We start from the raw sequence: 7,489 nt of genomic DNA, 5'->3' as shown, positions 1-7,489 counted from the left end.
GCAGCAATAGCAAAGGAATCGCTCGATCGGGTTCAGTTAACAGCCATCGATCGATCGATCGGGTTCAGTAATGCGTAGCCTGCAGCGCAATCGCTCGGGTTTAATTAGAGCCCAACGCCTCACTCGGGTTCAGTTAGAGCCCAACACCTCGCACACACGCGCGTACGTGTATGAGAGAAACACGCATCGCTCGGCCCCCGACCACCCATCGTAACTGGGAACTTGCCGAAATTTTTCTCGCCCTCGCTTCTACCACGGTTCTTTCCGTCATGGACGGCCCAAAGAATGTCATGCATCTGCGTCTCCGGCCTGCCTAGGACGAAAAGCCCATTTTCTGTCATGATTTTTTGTCATAGAAGTAGGAGCCCACCACATCTATGATGATACTGGGTTTTGTCACAATTATCGTCATAGAAGTGTCATAAGTATGACAGGAAAAAATTCATTCAGCCCAAAATGTCACGGATGTGTCTTTTTTGTAGTGTATCTCTCTGTCAAAATATATTTATGTGTAACTAGTTACTCCTGTCTTTCTACTTCCTTTCGCTGATATGTGGGGCATCCGACAACGCGGTCCATGTGCCATATGCACCAAATTAGAGTGCACAACTGCATGGTAGACACACCCCGGTCGTAGCGCCGTAGTAATGCCCAATGAGCCGTCAAATCACAAAACCCCCCACCTTTCCAGCTTTAGCAGTAAGCTGGACGGACGAAGCGGCAATATTTCACTAGGGACGCCTGAATCCCCTTCTCCCTTCTGCTTGTTCAGAGAAAACCCCCTCTCGGCGATTGCATAGGGTTTTCTCATGGAGAACCAGGTACGAATTCTTCATCCATCCCCGATAAATCCAAGTCCCTTAGTCGCCGGTAATCCTAGGATGGCATCCGCCGTCGTTGATGCATTTTTTCTTCCTACTAAATATAGTGTGTTTCATTTGAAGTGCCCAAAGTGCGAGGACCCTAGAGGTTTTTGCGCCCTCGGTGAGACGCCACACTTGTTCCTTCTCATCCTAACACAGGATTTTAAAACACGCACAGCATGTTCCTAGAATCCTCTTTTCTATCTAGGAGGGTGGGTTTTTTTGAACATGTTGTTGACTAATTTGGAAATTTAGATTGCTTTGGATAAAAGGTACTAGTACGATGGTCAACACTGACGTGAAGGAGGAAATTATTTGTAGATTTGGACAGGGAATACATTGTGTTCTCATATTATTTTTCCTGCAGTGCATTATTTGCTCTGCCAGAACACATGTACTCAAGATGCTCGGCCTTGCCATAACTGAATACACCAGTTTAATGGTCACAGTGAAGACAAGCCATGGATATAAGTTCTGAGTTGGGTTCATGAACCAAGAATATCACTAATTTTTTTATGGTCGAACTTGGATAAACTTTCTCAAGTGTTACAGACTAAAAGTTGGCGCACGAATGTTGATGGAAATAGCAGAACCTGGTCTCATCTTCACTGCGATCTTCCACCCCGACGTCGTTCCAATTGTTCATCCATGTTAGTTTTGTATATGGTTCTTGCTTGTTGCCTCAATTACTTCTTAATCCACCTATTATGTCTAACTAATCACAATTTAACTTTAGAAGTAGCAACGAATCTCTCACGAAGATGCTACTTCTAACTAATATTTTCTTATAATTGGTGGTAGATGTAGGTTTTTTCAGAGTTAAGCAGGCTCCTCGTTTGTTATTCTATAAGAACTCAGCTGTTACTGATGGCACTGAAGTTGACTGGGACGACATCCACAAGCTCCTACACTTTATTGATCGTCTTGAGGTCCTTGTGGGGCGTTTCAATGGTGGAAGGCCACGTGGGATACGTGTGCCACTACTGCACTTGTTGAATAGGTCCAACTGTGTCGAGAAACTTATGGTACGAGCTGTTTTCTGTTATATATGTTGTTCATAAACTATTGCTTATACACAGTTTTACAGCTGTGATCTTCTTGAAACAGAAACTGTCCAGTTCTATTGTTCCTACACAGATGCCTAACCATGGTCGCGCTTGGTCACAACATGATGTTTATGTCGACCTACTCCATTCCCCTTGGAGGTGAAAAGATACTTATTCATGGGTGGTCTCAAATAATGAAGGCCCGTCCATCTTGGAGAATAGGACAGAAGATTATCTTCCTGCTTTTCCATGGCTCTAAAGCGAATATCATGTTTATTGACCACATTAGGAGATGAAGCCGCTTTTAGAAGGTTGTGGATGCGCGGGGTGGCGCCTGGGCCTTGTCCGGGGGCTTGGCGGCCTCACCCTTGGTTAACTGTAGGCAAAGTAGCACTGTTCGAGGTGTGCTTTGTACGGTTGAACCTGTATAAGTACTCATACTACTTTCAGCTATGGTTGTTAAGTGCTTCTGCTGGTTTCAGTTAAGGTTGTTAAGTACTCCTGCTGCTTTTACAGTCTGTCGTGTTTCTTCCGTCATGTCTTCCTCCAGCCGCCAAAACCAAACCAGCGCCGGTGGGGCCGCCTGCTTCCGCCTCCCACGGCTGGCTGCGCCTCAGCGCATGCATCGCCGCCCCACCGTCTCGTAAATCATTAACACCGACGTCTGAGGCCTCGCCGTCGTCCTTCGCGCACTTTGGTGCGCTCGCCGTGGCGCCACCCCCTCTTTGCACTATAAATTCCCAAATATTCCGAAACCCTTCGGGGTTAACCTAGATAAGAAGTTCCTCCATCGCAAGGCCATCTTCATCATCTCGGCATCCACAACGATGAGGAGGGTGTAGTCCACCCTCGGGGCTGAGGGTTTGTACCATTAGCTATGTGTTTGATCTCTCTCTCTCTCGTTATCTATATCACGGGCTTTGTCAATATAGTCGAATCATATGATGTTTCTCCCCTCTATACTCTTGTTATGATGAATTGAATCTTTACCCTTCAAAGTTTTGTCTTGTCGGATTGAATATTCAAAGATAAGAACACATGATATATGTCTTGCAATATGAATTCTTGAGGTGACAATGAGGTATCTTATTGATTCACTTGATATGTGGTATGGCATTCAACTCGCGGATTCCCGCGGTGATATTGGGGTAATCTATGCATAGGGGTTGATGCACGTTTTTCTCCGACGGAAACTTTGGGGTCTCTTTATAGTTATTTTTGTGGATTGAGTATTATGAATATGAATTTGCTTTGGTGTTATTCTAGTACGAACACTAGGATAGATCGAACGGAAAAAATAGCTTTGTGTTATTTTAGTACAAACTCTTGAATAGATCGAACGGAAAGAATAGCTCTGAGGTGTTTTCATGACCTACAAACAATTCCTATCTTTTGTTCTCCGCTAATAGGAACTCAGGAGTGATTCTTTATTGCACTTTGAGGGATAATCATATGACCCAACTATGTTAACATTGTTGAGAGGTTGCACTAGCAAAAGTATGGACCCTAGGCCTCATTTTTAAGCATTGCAACACCGTTTTTGTGCCAGTTTACTATTTGCTACCTTGCTATTTTTATTTATTCAGATTATAAAAATATATTTCTACCATCCATATTACACTTTTATCACCATCTCTTCACCGAACTAGTGCACCTATACAATTTGCCATTATATTGGGTGTGTTGGGGACACAAGAGATTTCTTGTATTTGGTTGCAGGGTCGTTTGAGAGAGACCATCTTCATCCTACACCTCTCACGGACTAATGAACCTTAGGTCATACACTTGAGGAAAAATTGCTACTATCCTACAAAACTCTGCGCTTGGAGGCCCAACATGTGTCTACAAGAATAAAGTTGCGTAGTAGACATCAAGATCGTAATGGTTAAACCCTAGTTGTCTAGCCTATGATTCTTCTGATAGCCTCTATGGACTAAACCCTCTAGTTTATATATACACCGGAGGGGCCTAGGGTTGTACATAGTCGGTTTGCAGAGCAAGGAAATAACATACCCAAACAACAAACTTGTCGTCTACGTATGTAGGAGTCCTACCCGGACATGGGGGAAAGTCTTCTACTTTTATCTTGATGGCCCATCAGTCCGGCCCATATCAAATAGTCCGGACACCTGAGGACTCCCTCACTAGGGCTCGCCAGCTACCCCAGGTGTGCCCTGGTGTGTAGTGGGCCCCATGTGGCCACCCTCACTTATCACTTTAGCCCATGTCATCACGTACCTCCAAAAAATCATTCCAGCTCTCTTTCTTTCTCTCCCTCGTGTTCTTGCTCTCAAACCCGCGGATTTCGATCTCTTTGCTCGAAGCTCCATTTCTGAAACTGTTTTGGGGATTGCTACTTGGTATGTGACTCCTCCATTGCTCCAATTAGTTTCTGTTCTAGTGGTTTAATTTTTGAGTATTTAGCTACTCTTGGTGCTGGTGTAGATGGGCTTGCATGTTGAATTCTTGAGTTCTAAGTAGTTTGAATGCTTAATATAGCCTCTAGACATCCATATGAGTAGTTGCTATCAATCTTGTGAAGTTTTGTTGACAAAAAATTTGTGACCCAAAAATTTCAGAAAATTGTACGCAAATAAAATGCACCCCTTTAGGAGTTCTTTGAGGAGGAGGTCCTCAGAGGCATCATCGAGTGGTAGCTTGATATGACAGTCCTATGTTGAGCCAAGTGCAAGCTCAATGAGGGACGCCGACACCAAATCGTGACTATGGCTGTGTAACGAATTCATGTTGGGTGCAGGCATCAAAGAGGAATTTGAGCAGTATCTTCACAACACCGATCTTGCTCCCTTTGCTGCAGATGAGTGTTCAACATCTCAACCTCACACAGACGTTCACTAAAAATTTAAATACCATCCTCGTGAATCTAGAGTTTCATTTAGCCTTTATAATAATGCTTTCACCGTGCCTCTAGAAGCATTCTGTGTTGCATTTAAAATCCCATATTAGCGTTCGCTGGACAAACCATGAAGATCTGAGTATGAGTCGTTTTTACTTGTCTCTTTTACGGTGAGGATAGAGGAGTGACACAACATAGAATAAAAGGTTTAGATTTTCCATCAATTCATTACTTTGCACCCTTTAATGGCAAATGCATCATGTGGCAAATGCATCATGTGGCAAATGCATCATGGGCAAACCAGATAGCAGCACATTGTGTGCCCCTGACTTGAGCCTCATACACACTGCTCTAACAGGAATTAAATGTTATAATCTTGGAGCAATCCTTGCACGGAGGTTGCAACGCAAAGCTGATAGTGGCCACTTTTATGGTGGGATTTATGCCTACCGTGTAGCTAAGGAGATGGGTGTGTCACCTTGGCCTAATGATCCCATTCTACCTACTCAGAACTTAGATTTTGAGGCCATGAAGTGCCATAAGTTCATCAAGTCCATATCCACTAACTATAGTTACAACTTGATGTTCAATAAAAATCCCATTGTGCATGTTATTTTTCCTGCGCCTACTCTCTTTGATTATAACAGTAAAAGAAGATATTACGTTCTTGAGAGCGAGGCCCGCGAGTACAAGGCGGCGGTCGATGCTACCCGACAGGCTGAGGAGGCCGCACCAAGAGCATCCATGAGTTATCACTCTGACTACTATCCAGGCTACATATGGTGATTACCAAGCTAGGCCGAAAGCCTAAGCTTGGGGGAGTACGTATTTCCACTGATATTACATTCATGTTCACACATTTCATTCCAGTTGTCTGTGTTAACACTTTTTCATTGTATTATCCATGTCAGGTTTATTTTCTTGCTTTCTTCTTGTGTGTTTCAAAAACTTTGAGAAAATCCAAAACTATTTCTTGCTTCTTTTCAGTCTTCTTTCTAGTTTAATTTAGTTGTAGTGTTAAAAGAAAACCCAAAAATATTTCTCATTTCTTCTTTTGTTTGTTGGGAGTTATCCCGTCTAAATAGTTTCTCTGGTTTTCCTTTTTCTTTAATTTGCTTTGTTCAAGAAAAAAAATCAAAAACTCCAAAAATATTTCAGTGTGTTTCTCTGAAATTCTTTTTCTTTTCTTTTGTTGAGGCATACCCAGGGGAAGACCACGATGAAAATGTTGAGTCACTCTCATGCATTATTGTTGATCTAACAAAGAGCCCATATTATTTTTCTTCCCCTCTAAATAAAATGTTGCAGATTCCAGCTTAGTCCATGATACTCTTGCACTATTATTATTATTTTATTTTCATTAGGTTGTGCAAGTGAAAGGCAATAATGACGATATTTGATGAAGTGGTTGTGGCAGGGAAAAGCAGGTATGAACTCAACTTGTTTTTGTTTTTTGTAAATATGTTTAACTCAGTGTCCATGACTCAGCATATTATGATTAAACATGTTTGCAATGACAATTAGAGATTATAGTTGCTTATGCCATGCTTAAGTAGCTAGGAGTGGATAATGATTTATCTTGGGTGTCAACATGCATCAAAATGATTGTGATGTAGTATGATGATATCCTCCTCTGAATGTTTCAAGTGGCTTGACTTGGCACATGTTCATGCATGTAATTCAATCAAAACTAACATAGCCTCCACGATATTTATGTTCATGGTGTTTATATCCCACTCATGCTAGTATTCAATGTTGATTGTTCATAATGGATGTTCATGAGCGTTTTCACTCTCTAGGTGGCCGCTTCCAAACCTATTTGCTACCCTTCACCTGTACTAAGTGGGAATACTGCTTGTGCATCAAAATCCTTAAACCAAAGTCATTCTAGATGAGTCCACTATATCTACCTATCTGTAGTATTACCCTGCCACTCCAAGTAAATTTGCATGTGCCACCTCTAAAATTTCAAATGAACATCTGTTTTGTGTGCCTGGACCACTCATGGAGCGATAGGGGGTAGTTAGTATCTTCCATGCTAAGTGGGTTATGCTCATGATGAGTGTTTATTCACTCATCCTTGCACGAGGGGGGCTGGTAATAGGGATGCCCAGTCCCGAAATCAAAAATTGCAAATGATTAAACAAAACTCCCCCGGGACTGTTTTTGGTATGGACGGCACCCGTGGATTCGGCTAGCCATGGCTTGTGTTTGATGGTGGAGGGGAGTAAACTTTACTTTTATCACTTGGGAACTGTCGCTAATGTGTTTAGCATGGAAGATATTGACAGCACTCAGTCGTAACGTTGACAGGAAGGGTGTACCTCCCAAAATTATATTTATCTATGATTTAAGCTTTGAGCTCTGGCACCTCTGCAAATCCCTCTTCCCTCTGTGAAGGGTCTATCTATTTACTTTTATGTTATTTTACTTTTATGTTGAGTCATCACCTTCTCAAACAAGCACCAGACCTGAGAGCACTATTGTCATCCTCATGCATTGTGTATAGTCAATGTTGAATGCATCATGACTGGATCTCTTCTACCATGAATTACAATGTTTAGTCGTTGCTTGAACTTTGGAGGTGCTCTGCATTTATGTTTTGCGGTCTCGGGAAGGGCTAGCGAGATACCACTGTTGTCATATTATATCATGATTGTTTTGACAAAGTGTTGGCATTTGAGATATTTTATTATTGCTTGCTAGTTGATTATGCCATTGAT

This window comes from Triticum dicoccoides, chromosome 4B (genome assembly GCF_002162155.2).
Source record: "Triticum dicoccoides isolate Atlit2015 ecotype Zavitan chromosome 4B, WEW_v2.0, whole genome shotgun sequence".
NCBI lineage: Eukaryota > Viridiplantae > Streptophyta > Magnoliopsida > Poales > Poaceae > Triticum > Triticum dicoccoides.
Note: the sequence above shows the minus strand (reverse complement) of the source record.